The following is a 13,810-nucleotide window of genomic DNA, read 5'->3' as shown; positions in this document are numbered from 1 at the left end:
ATTGAAACACATTTGTCCTCCTCTATATCCTAAGACATCGGGATGGCTTACAATATATATATATTTTAAATCATCATTAAAACAGTAAAACAAAGAAAGAATTTGCAGTCTGAAAACATGTTAAACTATAGATTAGTTTAGAGCACTTTAAGGACAAGATCTCCCCTTCTCTGGATATAAGTACATACAATGATGCAGAGGATTTCAAAGATTACCGTATATACTTGCGTATACATTGACTTCATGAATAAATCAGGGTGAGATTTTTTTCTGCCAAAATTAAGAAATGACCCATAGATAAGTCGAGGGTCATTATGTGGAAAGGGGAAAGCTGCGCAAAGATGGAATAACTCAATATTACCTACTTTGGAGGAGTTTTTAGCAAAAAATTAATTACATTTCTTAAAGACTGGAGAATCTTACAGAACTCTTGGAAAGAAAAAAATAAAGAAATAATAATAATAATAATAATAATAATAATTATTATTATTATTATTATTATTATTATTATTGTTCGCCGATACATCATACAGTCCTAGACACTTAGGAAGTGTCCGATGTGTAATCCAATTCAACAGCCATCAGAGTGTCTGCTGTGGACTCATCTTGTTGTGTTTCTAATAATAATAATAATAATAATAATAATAATAATATAATATAATAATAATAGGGATCTGCACGCATTATCCGAAAATACATCACACAGTCCTAGACACTTGGGAAGCGTTCGACTTGTGATTTTGTGATATGAAATCCAGCATATCTATCTTGTTTGCTGTGTCATAGTAAAATAATAATAATAATAATAATAATAATAATAATATTTAAATAATATTTAAATTTAAATATTAAAATAATAATTAATAATAATGATTTTGTGCTATGAAATCCAGCATATAAATTTCGTTTGCTGTGTCATACTCTGTCTTTGTGTCAGTAATAATAATGATAATATTTATTATTATTATTTATATTCCACTTTATCTCCCCAAAGGGACTCAGAGTGGATTACAGTACACATATAAGGCAAACATTCCATGCCTTTTACGCAGTGAACACAACAACACAATGACATACAATACAAAGGCAAAGGTCCTTCCCCTTTTTCATCTCCGGCGTCTGGAGGCAAGGCTCAAATCCAGCTCTTATTCCATTTTACTATGTTGAGGAGCCTGTTGTCCATAGACATCTCCAATCTGTAGCCCTTTCACCTTCCCACCAAGGCGGTACCTATAGATCTACTCGCATTGCATATTTTCAAATTGCTAGGTTGGCAGAAGCTAGGGCTAACAGCAGGAGCTCACCCCAACTCACAGCTTTGAACTGCCAATGATTTCTTACAGCTAGTGATTTAACCCATTGTGCTATTATGGCCTGACAGAGTACACATTGGATAAATGGACCAGTTTTGCAAAAGTCTAGATTTATGCCTCAGTATATAGAGAAAACATTAAAGCAAAAAAGAAAGAAAATCGCCGGTCTTAAATGCGAGTAGCGGGGAAACAATGAGATTTTTTATGTGTGTGAATTGGAGACGGATCTTTGTTTAAAATTCTCCCGGATGGATCCGGCTCCCACTTATCTGCCAAGTTCTCCAAGCCCCATTAAGTTTCTATACTTTCTTTGCAGGCTGCCAGTCACCTGGAGAAGCGATGCTGGGCTCGTTTTGATTCTTCCTGAAGTGTTGCAATAAGATTTTAAGAGGAAGAATGAGATTTTATGCCTGTTCCTTGTCACTGGGCTCTTTCACGCTGGCATTGGGGAAGGGGAGGCCATTGTGCATTCGGAGCACGTCGCACGCTCCTGACTTTAAGCACGCCAACCTTGCGGTCTTTCCCACCTTCACCTGAATGTAATGCATTAAATAAATTTCCATAGAGGTGCTTCTGGTGGCAGCATGCAATTTAACACTGGCGAGCAGCTATCCGTTCTTCCCTCCCTCCAACAATTAAAAGCTTTTGATGGCCCGAACTTCCTCCAGACCAGGGAAGCTGCTCCAGGAGGTGATAAATCTATACTTTTTAAAATAGTCATGTTGATTCCAAAACCATGTTTATTATGCCATTTTGCAGATCATTTCTCCCTGCGTCTTGTGATTACAGCATCTGTTTACTGTGAGTTTTTATAGATCTTGTTGGTGCAAAATATCAGTCCTTTTAAACTAAGGATTGAGATTAATAGCACCAAAGTAGAGAGTGATAAGACATCACCACAGGTCTATGTTGCACATCATCACAGATCTATGTTGCACATCATCACAGATCTATGTTGCACATCATCACAGATCTATGTTGCACATCATCACAGGTCCATGTTGCACATCATCGCAGGTCTATGTTGCACGTCATCACAGGTCTATGTTGCACATCATCAAAGGTCTATGTTGCACGTCATCACAGATGTATGTTACACGTCATCACAGGTCCATGTTGCACATCGTCACAGGTCTATGTTGCATGTCATCACAGGTCTATGTTGCACGTCATCACAGGTCCATGTTGCACATCATCACAGGTCCATGTTGCACATCATCACAGGTCTATGTTGCACATCATCAAAGATGATCTGAAGAAATAGTATGCTATGTCCATGTCCTCATTGGTCCATGTCACATCACCACAACAATGACTATGGACATTGAGAAACTGCACACAAAAATTCACTCGTGAAGACACCAGATCCGTACTGAATTCTAGTCATTGTGCATTGAATGTATTTCCCATCTTTCTCCTGAGATGGGATCAAAGTTGGCTTGGAACCAAAGACCTGGAGCCAACACAGAAGCTGCAGAAATGACTGGGGTTTTCTTTTGTATGTAGACCTTGAGGAACATTCCTAATTTTCTTCTTCCTTGTGTTTTCAAAGAGATCTTCACCTTGTAGTGATTAATTTGAGCTAATGCCTTCTGATGAATCTCATCTGAGCAGCTGTCCAGCCCTCCACGTTCATTATTGAAAAATGGAACAAAAAAAAGCTGATTTTATGGTAATGCACATTTTTTCCTGCAGAAAAGTGCTTCTTCCCCTTTCCCTCCAAACCCCATAATTACTTGAAAGAAGGGAACGTACCATTTTATCACTTTTATCCAAAACTGGCTATTTCATTTGACCTCTATGTAGTTGTTACAACCCCACACTTTGCATATTTCACCAGGTAAGAAAGCAAACCTTTCCTAGTATGAACTGCATGCAACGAAATAACACCCTGACCTGTCAATTCATGCCATTATCTCATAATGATGCTTCCAGAATGGTAAGGTCCAGTCTTATCATAGCCACAAATTAAATTGGCTATTTTTGTGGATGCTTTGTGTACAACGTATGCATTAGACCATTTGTGTGTTATATTTTTACTAGCTGTGCCCAGCCACGCGTTGCTGTGGTGAAATATGGTGGTCTGGGAAATAAAGTATTGAGGAATTGGTGGTAGTTAAGGTAAAGGGTAAAGGTTTTCCCCTGACATTAAGCCCCCTTCTACACAGCTGGATAAAATGCACACTGAAGTGGATTATATGGCAGTGTGGAGTCAAGATAATCCAGTTCAAAGCAGATAATATAAGATTATAAATGGGTTATATGGCTGTGTGGAAGGGCCTTGAGTCTACACTGCCATATAGTCCAGTTCAAATCAGATAATCTGTATCTTATAGGCAGTGTGGAAGAGGCCTAAGTGAGGCCTAACTCTGCCTGTCCCCTGGGGTGAGTGGGTTGCTCGGAGACCAAGTGGGCGGAGCTTAGCCTTCTAACTGGCAGCAATTGGATGAAAGCAATTATTCCTCTCCCTCTAATTAGGACTTTATTTTTTTATTTATTTATTTACAGTATGTATATTCCGCCCTTCTCACCCCGAAGGGGACTTAGGGCGGATTACAATGAACACATATATGGCAAACATTCAATGCCAACAGACAAACAATATACATTAGACAGACTCAGAGGCATTTTTAACATTTTTCCAGCTTCACGATTCCGGCCACAGGGGGAGCTGTTGCTTCACCGTCAAGTAGTGGTTGTACTTCCTCATTCCTTTCCTCGTGTTTTGCTGGCAGTTTTATGGTGTTGTAAATTAGCCTCCCGCATAAAGCGTCCCTAAATTTTCCCTAATTGACAGGTACAACTGTTTTTTGGGGCTGCATAGGTCAACAGCAAGCCGGGGCTATTAATGGTCGGAGGCTTAACCCGACCCGGGCTTCGAACTCATGACCTCTCGGTCAGTAGTGATTTATAGCAGCTGGTTACTAGCCAGCTGCGCCACAGCCCGGCACATTTTTCTTTTCTTTTTGTTGTATCAACCTAGAGGCATGGATGATGGGTTGTGTTGTCAAATTTCGAGGTTGGCGAGCCTGTAGTTTTGTTGTTTTGTCGGTCGCCGGGATTCCATCACTCTTTTATATATATAGATGTATTGTTTGCCATAGACATCTGTGGTCCTCACTAAAGAAAATGAATGAGGCTAAAGAAAAATACAGAATGAAAGAAAATGAATGAAAGGAAAAATAAAACGAAATAACGAAAGAAGGAAGATCCCCTTCGTTATCAAATTGATAAGAAATACTCTAGGCAGTGCTGGAGGGGCTGCCAGGAAAATGGTACATATATACATATGTGGTGGTCCTGTAAATATGTTCAAAAATTTTGGGAGAACGTTTTTAAAGAAATAAAGGGAATCACCAAAACAGAAATAATAGGAACGCCTGAAATAGCACTGTTATCATCTATGGATAATATTCAAATATCAAAAGAGTTAAAGGAACTAATCGCCAACTTGGTAACAGCAGCAAGATTGTTAATAGCCAAAAAATGGAAAAGATTGGGGGAATGCCAATTGGAAGAATGTTATAAGGAGATTTGGGATATTGCGATAAATGATAAATTGACATGTAAGATTAAAATTAAAAGAGGGATATTAAAAAAGGATGATTTTGGGAAGATATGGGGAAAATTTATAGACTTTGTATATGTAGAAGGTAAGGGGAAAAAACCTGTAAAAGAAACAATGGAATTTTGGAAATAAATATTGTAACTGGCTGGTCTGGGGTGAAGGGATAGCACTAGGTGAAGGGTAATAAAAGGTAAATAATATGAGTATGTAATATAGAGAGTGAAAATACTATATGAGCTTGATATATATAACTCTGTATTGCAAATTTGTTTAAGAATGTATAAGTTTCAAGTATAAATAAATAAAAAAAAATAAATAAAAATAGAAGGAAGATCCCCCAAAAGTCAGAAGCGAATCCTTATTTCTTTATGCAATGACTTGGTGAACTATAGCCAGACTCCGCAAATCCATAAATGGCCATGGTGATGATATAGCCATGAATCAGAAAATAAAGCCCGCGGGGAGTTGTGAAGAAGTATAATCCAGTCTGGTGGAGCTTTACATTCCACCGTTGCAATCTAGAGTCTTGGTCTCCTTTGTTAAGTTTAATGAAAGAGAGGAAAATCACATGGTTTAACACATCCATAGTTTTTGTTCTCGTTCTTTCTTTCTTTTTTCTTTGTTGCATATCAAGCTCAGTTCATAGCAAATGATCTTCTTTTGTTGGCATTCTGAATTGATTTCTGAATTAAATGTCAAAGGAATTCAAGGAAAGACTGATAAGATTGTCTATTGTCTAAGAAGCTGAGCTATAGTTAAGAGTATCACTTTCTCAGGGGTGCGACTGACGCTTAATTCAGCTCATTTGGGAAGGAAAACTGAGAATGTAGGTCAGGGAGCAAACGTGACAAAAATGTGTGTATCGGCAATATAAAAAAAATCACAATCATTGTTTTCTTTTATGATGTATAAAATGCTACAAGATTTGTCTCTCAACTCTATATCAGAACTAGAAAAGGTGCCTTTTGTACTCAATTTTGAGATTTGTGTACAATGATTCTATTTCTCCCCTTTGTTACACAAAGTATAAGATTCTTGATATTTTTTTAAAAAAGCTATACAAGAATATATGTTAGGTAAATATATTTATTTATTAATTAACTGTATTTCTATCCTGCTCTTCTCACCCTGAAAGGAACTCAGAGTGGCTTACAATTTGGCCATTTCAGTGCCACATTGCAAATACACAATGTGCAAATAAAACACAGTGCAAATCAAAGCACATTTAACATTACGAGGGTTGAATGAAAAGTAACGCCTCCACCTTCGTTACTTGGGTTTGAACGGGAATATTTTAATAAATCAAATGCAGAAATAATCCATAGCATGTTCTCTTTAACTACCATGATTCACTTTTCCACATAATCACGAGACAATTGGATACATTTCTGCCAATGATGAACACGTTTTCTGAAGCCGTCACAGAAGTCGACACTCTGTTTCCGCGACCGGCGTCTCACAGGACCCATCATGCACAGATATTCCGATAGACGAGAAAAGCAATAATGTGACCCACATGTTCTTGTGAAATGTCAGTTATGCTTGAAATTTCTCTCTGAGTGATATGACAATTGTCCTGAATCAATCTGCCAACCTTTTGCTTGTGAAACTCGGTGGTTGCTGTCACAGGACGTCCAACTCTTTGTCACGCAAGTCAGACGTTGCCACCTCAACATCTTTAAACTTACTCAACGATGCACAGCACTCACATCAACACAATCACCACAAACAGCTTGCATTCTCTGATGGATCTCCTTTGGAGTGACACCTTCTGCTGCCAAGAATTCAATGACTGCACGTTGCTTAAGTTGCATTGACCAACCGTCTGCGCAGAGTTCCATACTTCGCACTTTAACAACACAACCGTTCAATGCTAAGGCTTCTCCGTCTGTGCAGGGTTCCATACTTCGCACTTTAACAACACAACCGTTCAATGCTAAGGCTTCTCCGTCTGTGCAGGGTTCCATACTTCACACTTTAACAACACAACCGTTCAATGCTAAGGCTTCTCCGTCTGTGCAGGGTTCCATACTTCACACTTTAACAACACAACCGTTCAATGCTAAGGCTTCCCTGTCTGTGCAGGGTTCCATACTTCACACTTTAACAACACAATCGTTCAATGCTAAGGCTTCTCCGTCTGCGCAGGGTTCCATACTTCGCACTTTAACAACACAACCGTTCAATGCTAATGCTTCTCCGTCTGCGCAGGGTTCCATACTTCATACTTTAACAACACAACCGTTCAATGCTAAGGCTTCTCCGTCTGCGCAGGGTTCCATACTTCACACTTTAACAACACAACCGTTCAATGCTAAGGCTTTTCCGTCTGTGCAGGGTTCCATACTTTGCACTTTAACAACACAACCGTTCAATGCTAAGGCTTCCCCGTCTGTGCAGGGTTCCATACTTCATACTTTAACAACACAACCGTTCAATGCTAAGGCTTCCCTGTCTGCGCAGGGTTCCATACTTTGTGCTTTAACAACACAACCGTTCAATGCTAAGGCTTCCCTGTCTGCGCAGGGTTCCATACTTTGTGCTTTAACAACACAACCGTTCAATGCTAAGGCTTCCCCGTCTGTGCAGGGTTCCATACTTCACACTTTAACAACACAACCGTTCAATGCTAAGGCTTCTCCGTCTGCGCAGGGTTCCATACTTTGCGCTTTAACAACACAACCGTTCAATGCTAAGGCTTCCTGCCAAATGGAACTGTAGAGGAGAGTCTACTGAACAAGCCAGGACCTACCGCAGACCAGGACTGCCATCTCTTGAGGAATTACGAAGGTGGAGGCATTACTTTTCATTCAACCCTCGTATATCGTAGGCATAGGTTGACTGCCTGTTGCTACCAAGAATTATCTCGCAGTGCAGATTTCTCCTGGCCTTGATGTGGTTGCTAGTGGCATAGGCCAAGCATGTTTTGAAAGGCATAGTTCTATATAAAGGCTTCTCACAAAACCTTGAAATCCTTTTAATGTATGTTCCTTAAGAATTGTAAACAAAACCTGAAGTCATTTAAGGATAAGGAAGGAGCAAAACATCTTCCATTATGGCTGGGCATAATTCCCTTCCGAGATTTTGCTTGTGATGGTCTTTTACTACAAGGCTGAACTAATTATGCAAGCAATCAATGACGGAAAGGTTAGACCAGTGAGCTAAGTCCTTTCCTTTCATCATGCGAAAACACACTGCATGGACTGTTTAGGTAGGTCAAACTATGTCTCTCTTTTATTAAGGGTGAGGATAATCATGATCACAACCTCTGAGGATGCCTGCCATAGATGTGGGCAAAACGTCAGGAGAGAATATTTCTGGAACATGGCCAGACAGCCCGGAAAACACACAACAACCCTGTGATCCCGGCCATGAAAGCCTTCGACAACACACTGAACTGAGCTCTTCACTCCCTTGTGATTGCTGCACGAGGCTTTTGAGCTCACCGATGCCATTGAAATTTCAGAACAAAACATAGCCTGTAGTGTCGTGCCAGTCATTTCCCAGCTCTATTTATTTATTTTTTATGATGATCCGGGTGGGTTCTGTTGGCAACCGCAATGAATCATCCGAGTCAGGTTCATTTAAAATGAAAGACGAGGCTGGCCCTCCGGAGGATTGGAAATGATGGACTCGTCCCCAAAGCCTGGAAATGAGTTAATTAGCAGGACAAATGCCACCTGGCAATGTTATCGGGATGCACTGCCTGTGACACCAGCCTTGTCTTTCGGCTCCTTAATAATTAGTAATTGGTTGCTGGCCAGGAGGAAGGCCGAAAGCAGGGGAATCTCACAAAATGCCTTTGTACTGCAAGGGAAGTCCAGAGCGTGTACACGATGTGCACAAAACCAGAGCTCCCGTTTGAAGATGGCCTCCTGGACCTTCTTGCCTTTCGAGCTTTCCTTTAGCAAAAGGTCACCGTTTCAGCCTTGGCTCTCGTTCTTTGCCCGAGGAAGAGTACGATGAGTGCCGTGCACGCTCTCTTGTCTCTTAGTCTGTTGGAATCCCACCTTGACGCTGCGCACTCCACTTGAGCTCTTTCCTTTGCTTTCTTTATTATCTATATCAGGGGTCCCCAAACTTTTGAAGCCGAGGGCTGGTCCACAATCCTTCAGACTGTTGAGGGGCCGAATTATCATTTGAAAAAAAATGAACGAATTCCTATGCACACTGCACATGTCTTATTTTTTGTAGGGCAAAACAGCAACAACAACAATGAAAGAACAATACAATATTTTAGAATGAAAACAATTTTAACCAACATAAACCTATCAGGATTTCAATGGAAAATGTGGGCTTGCTTCTGGCCAATGAGATAGTCGAGTTAATTAGGATTGTTGTTGTTGTGAGCCTTCAAGTCATTATATTATTAAAACTGATATAAAAATATTATATTATAAAACTGAGGGCGGGGGCCAGGTAAATGACCTTGGAGGGCCGCATCCGGCCCCCGGGCCTTAGTTTGGGACCCCTGATCTCTATATATAAAAGGGTAATGAAATTTCGGCCTAGGACAAAACAACAAAACTACACATCCCAGAAACACTAAACTTGGCAGCACAACCCCTCATCCATGCCTCTACGTTCATACAACAAAAAGAAAAAAAAGTCCTAATTAGAGGGAGAGGAATAATTGTTTTTATCCAATTGCTGCCAGTTAGAAGGCTAAGCTCCACCCACTTGGTCTCCTAGCAACCCACTCAGCCCAGGAGACAGGCAGAGTTAGGCCTCACTTAGGCCTCTTCCACACTGCCTATAAAATACAGATTATCCGATTTGAACTGGATTATATGGCAGTGTAGACTCAAGGCCCTTCCACGCAGCTATATAACCCATTTATAATCTTATATTATCTGCTTTCAACTGGATTATCTTGACTCCACACTACCATATAATCCACTTCAGTGTGCAGTCGGACACAACTGGACTTTATGTCAGGGGAAACCTTTACCCTTGACCTTAACTACCACCAATTCCTCAATACTTTATTTCCCATACCACCAGACTTCGCCATAGCAACACGTGGCCAGGCACAGCTAGTCTATATACCCTGTTTCCCCTAAAATAAGACATCCCCAGAAAATAAGACCTAGTAGAGGTTTTGCTGAATTGCTAAATATAAGGCCTCCCCTGAAAGTAAGACCTAGCAAAGTTTTTGTTTGGAAGCACTCCCTCCGAACGGAACACCAGAGCATGCAGGATCGGTAAATGTACACACCATAAAGTGTTGTACATGGAAATATTGGCAGTAACAAGAAATTCTTGATAGGATTCAGTTTGTCTGGCTATGCTGGTTTATGATGACAACTACTGTACAGTATATAATAAATGTTCATTCTGTTGTTCTACAATAAATGCGAATTCTTCTTCATGGAAAAATAAGACATCCCCTGAAAATAAGACCTAGAGCATCTTTGGGAGCAAAAATTAATATAAGACACTGTCTTATTTTCGGGGAAACACGGTATATAAAAGGATAATGAAAGTTCGGCCTAGGACAAAACAACAAAACTGCACATCCCAGAAACACTAAACTTGGCAGCACAACCCCTCATCCATGCCTCTACGTTCATACAACAAAAAGAAAAAAAAGTCCTAATTAGAAGGAGAGGAATAATTGATTTTATCCAATTGCTGCCAGTTAGAAGGCTAAGCTCCGTCAGGGGAAAACCTTGACCCTTTACCTTAACTACCACCAATACCTTGATACTTTATTTCCCATACCACCAGACTTCGCCACAGCAATGCGTGGCCGGGCACAGCTAGTTACTATATATACTCAGTATAAATTCAGTTTTTCAGCCCGTTTTTAGCTCCCCTCAGCTTATACTTGAGTGAGTGTCCTTGCCAGCTTCTATTCAGGTCAATGTTTCCAATATATCATGATATTTTGGTGCTAAATTCGTAATTACATCATAACATTACTATGTATTGAACTACTTTTTCTGTCAAATTTGTTGTATAACATGATGTTTTGGTGCTTAATTTGTAAAATCATAACCTAATTTGGTGTTTAATAGGCTTTTCCTTAATCCCTCCTTATTATCCAAGATAATCTCTTATCCAAGCTTCTGCCGGCCCGTTTATGTTGGATAAGCGAGACTCTACTGTATTTTTATTTTTGAAATTGACCCGTAGCTGCTGCATTTCCCACCCTCGTCTTATACTCGAGTCAATAAGTCATCCCATTTTTTTGTAGTAAAATTAGGTGCCTCAGCTTGTATTTGGGTCAGCTTATACTCGAGTATATACGGTATTATATATTTTATGCCTGTTGATTACAATATCACGAAGGGCTAATTTACTCAAGTGTTACCATGTCTGCTGTTTTTTTGAGGTTGAGGGCAATTGTTAATGGATCTAAACCACGGCTTCAGCAAAACCCCAATTAGTGTGTGTTAATCCGGAGCCCCAAAGCCGGTCCCTTCCGGTGACAGCTTTATAGTCATGCACAGTTTTTTTTATATAAGTTATTTGGATTAAGATGCCGGGGCTGTATTTCTTTCTCTTCTCATTCTCATCCTGTCTTAAAGTACTAAAAAATAATTGATCGCTGCTGTCATATCGCCACTTGGTCTTCCAGGCGTTTTAAGTCTATAATTAATGTCAAGGCTTGAAGTGCTCGCCTGGATTCTTTCTTGGGGTCTCAGTCTCCGTTTTGGGGCGGGGGGAGGTTTCCTGAAGGGTTCTTCACAGGGGAGGAAAGGTGTCATTTCTCTTGAATATGGTTCACATGAGCAAAATTGAATCATTTTACCATTTTTCCCCTCATTGTGATAAAGTAATAGAAAACTGTCCAGCCTTTGAAAGCTATTCACAGCTTGGAACTTCTTCTGCGGAACAAATGCAGATACGAGTTGGTTTTTGTGTGCTCTTCTGTGTCAGAATGTTATTTTATAATGTGCCGTTACCTTCCCTCCGGAGCGGTACCTATTGATCTACTCACATTTGCATGTTTCCGAACTGCTAGGTTGGCAGAAGCTCGAGCTAACAGCAGGCGCTTTAACCTAGTCTATTATCATGATCTCGCTGTTTTAATTCCATGTTTTATTAAGCGTGTCTTTTAGTTCTATAGGTTAATGTTTAAAATTTTATAACTTGTGTATGTTTTTGTTTATTGATGTATTGTTATTGCTTTTATCTGGTATTAAAGATGCCGGGCTGTGGCATAGCTGGCTAGTAACAAGCTGCTATAAACCACTACTGACCGAGAGGTCATGAGTTCGAAGCCCGGGTCGGGTTAAGCCTCCGACCATTAATAGCCCCGGCTTGCTGTTGGCCTATGCAGCCCCGAAAGACAGTTGCACCTGTCAATTAGGGAAATTTAGGGACGCTTTATGCGGGAGGCTACAACACCATAAAACTGCCAGCAAAACACGAGGAAAGGAATGAGGAAGTACAGCCACTACTGGACGGTGAAGCAACAGCTCCCCCTGTGGCCGGAATCGTGAAGCTGGAAAAATGTTAAAAATGCCTCTGAGTCTGTCTAATGTATGTTGTTTGTCTGTTGGCATTGAATGTTTGCCATATATGTGTTCATTGTAATCTGCCCTGAGTCCCCTTCGGGGTGAGAAAGAAGGGTGGAATATAAATACTGTAAATAAATAAATAAAATAAATAAATAAATAAAATTATCTATAAGTCGCCTCAAGTCCCCTTCGGGGGAGATGGAGGCGGGGTATAAATAAACATTATTATTATTTATTATTATTTTCTTTGCAGAATTCCTCCTCTTCCTCCTCCTCTTCTTCTTGCAAGAAACTTGTTTTCTGATATTCTTTCCCTCCCCTCTTAAGCAGGATACAAGCCAAAAGGGCCAGACTTACAAAGATAGAGATTTGGAAACTATAGTTTTCCTGACATTTGGAACTTCACCTTTCAGCATCCCTAAGAAGCAAAAACCCTTCAGAGCTGAATCAAATGTGAAACCCTACACTACAAATTACCTTTATGGATCTGTGGAACCACCAGCTGTTACCACCTCTGACTCTATCAGAGAAAGCAGCCCTTCTTAAGGGAAATTCAAGGTCCCTTCTCGTGAGAAGTCTGCTCATTATTTTGTTTCAACAGGAAACATTTACTCCTTCTAACATACTCCCGTTCTTTCCTCTGTTGGGTTATCACCTTCCTTCTGTCAAGCTCATTAGCCTTATCACTTCCAGAATCCAAACTAGAATGTCAGTGGTAATTTGATTATTCACAGATTTAATTAATCTCTTCTTCCTATGAATCTCTATGTTTTCCAGTCCTCTATATCTGCGATCTACTTGCACTGAAATATTGCATTGAAGGATCCAGAGGTTCTTGGAGAGAACACATCTGCAGGTGTTTGTCAGTCATTGTCATTTCGGATTTTATAAGATTAATTTCTTTTTGTGTGTCAGGAGCAACTTGAGAAACTGCAAGTTGCTTCTAGTGTGAGAGAATTGGCTGTCTGCAAGGATATTGCCCAGAGGTCATTGCCCGGATGTTTTGATGTTTTTACCATCCTTGTGGGAGGCTTCTCTCATGTCCCTGCATGGGGAGCTGGAGCTGACAGAGGGAGCTCATTCACGCTCTCCCCGGGTTGGATTCGAACCTGGCAGCCTTCAGGTCAGCTACCCAACCTATAATAATAATAATAATCTTCTATATCTACTTGCACTGAAGGATCCAGAGGTTCTTAGAGAGAACACATCTGCAAGTATTTGTCAGTCATTGTCATTTGGAATTTTATAATAATAATAATAATAATAATAATAATAATAATAATAATAATAATAATAATAATAATAATATTAATATTATAATAATAATCTTCTTCTATATCTGTGATCTACCTGAACTGAAATATTGCATTGAAGGATCCAGAGGTTCTTAGAGAGAACACATCTGCAAGTATTTGCCAGTCATTGTCATTTGGGATTTTATAAGATTATTATTATTAATA

This window comes from Anolis carolinensis, unplaced genomic scaffold (genome assembly GCF_035594765.1).
Source record: "Anolis carolinensis isolate JA03-04 unplaced genomic scaffold, rAnoCar3.1.pri scaffold_12, whole genome shotgun sequence".
Taxonomy (NCBI): Eukaryota; Metazoa; Chordata; class Lepidosauria; order Squamata; family Dactyloidae; genus Anolis; species Anolis carolinensis.
The sequence above is the reverse complement of the archived record's forward strand: the minus strand, read 5'-3'. Positions refer to the sequence as shown.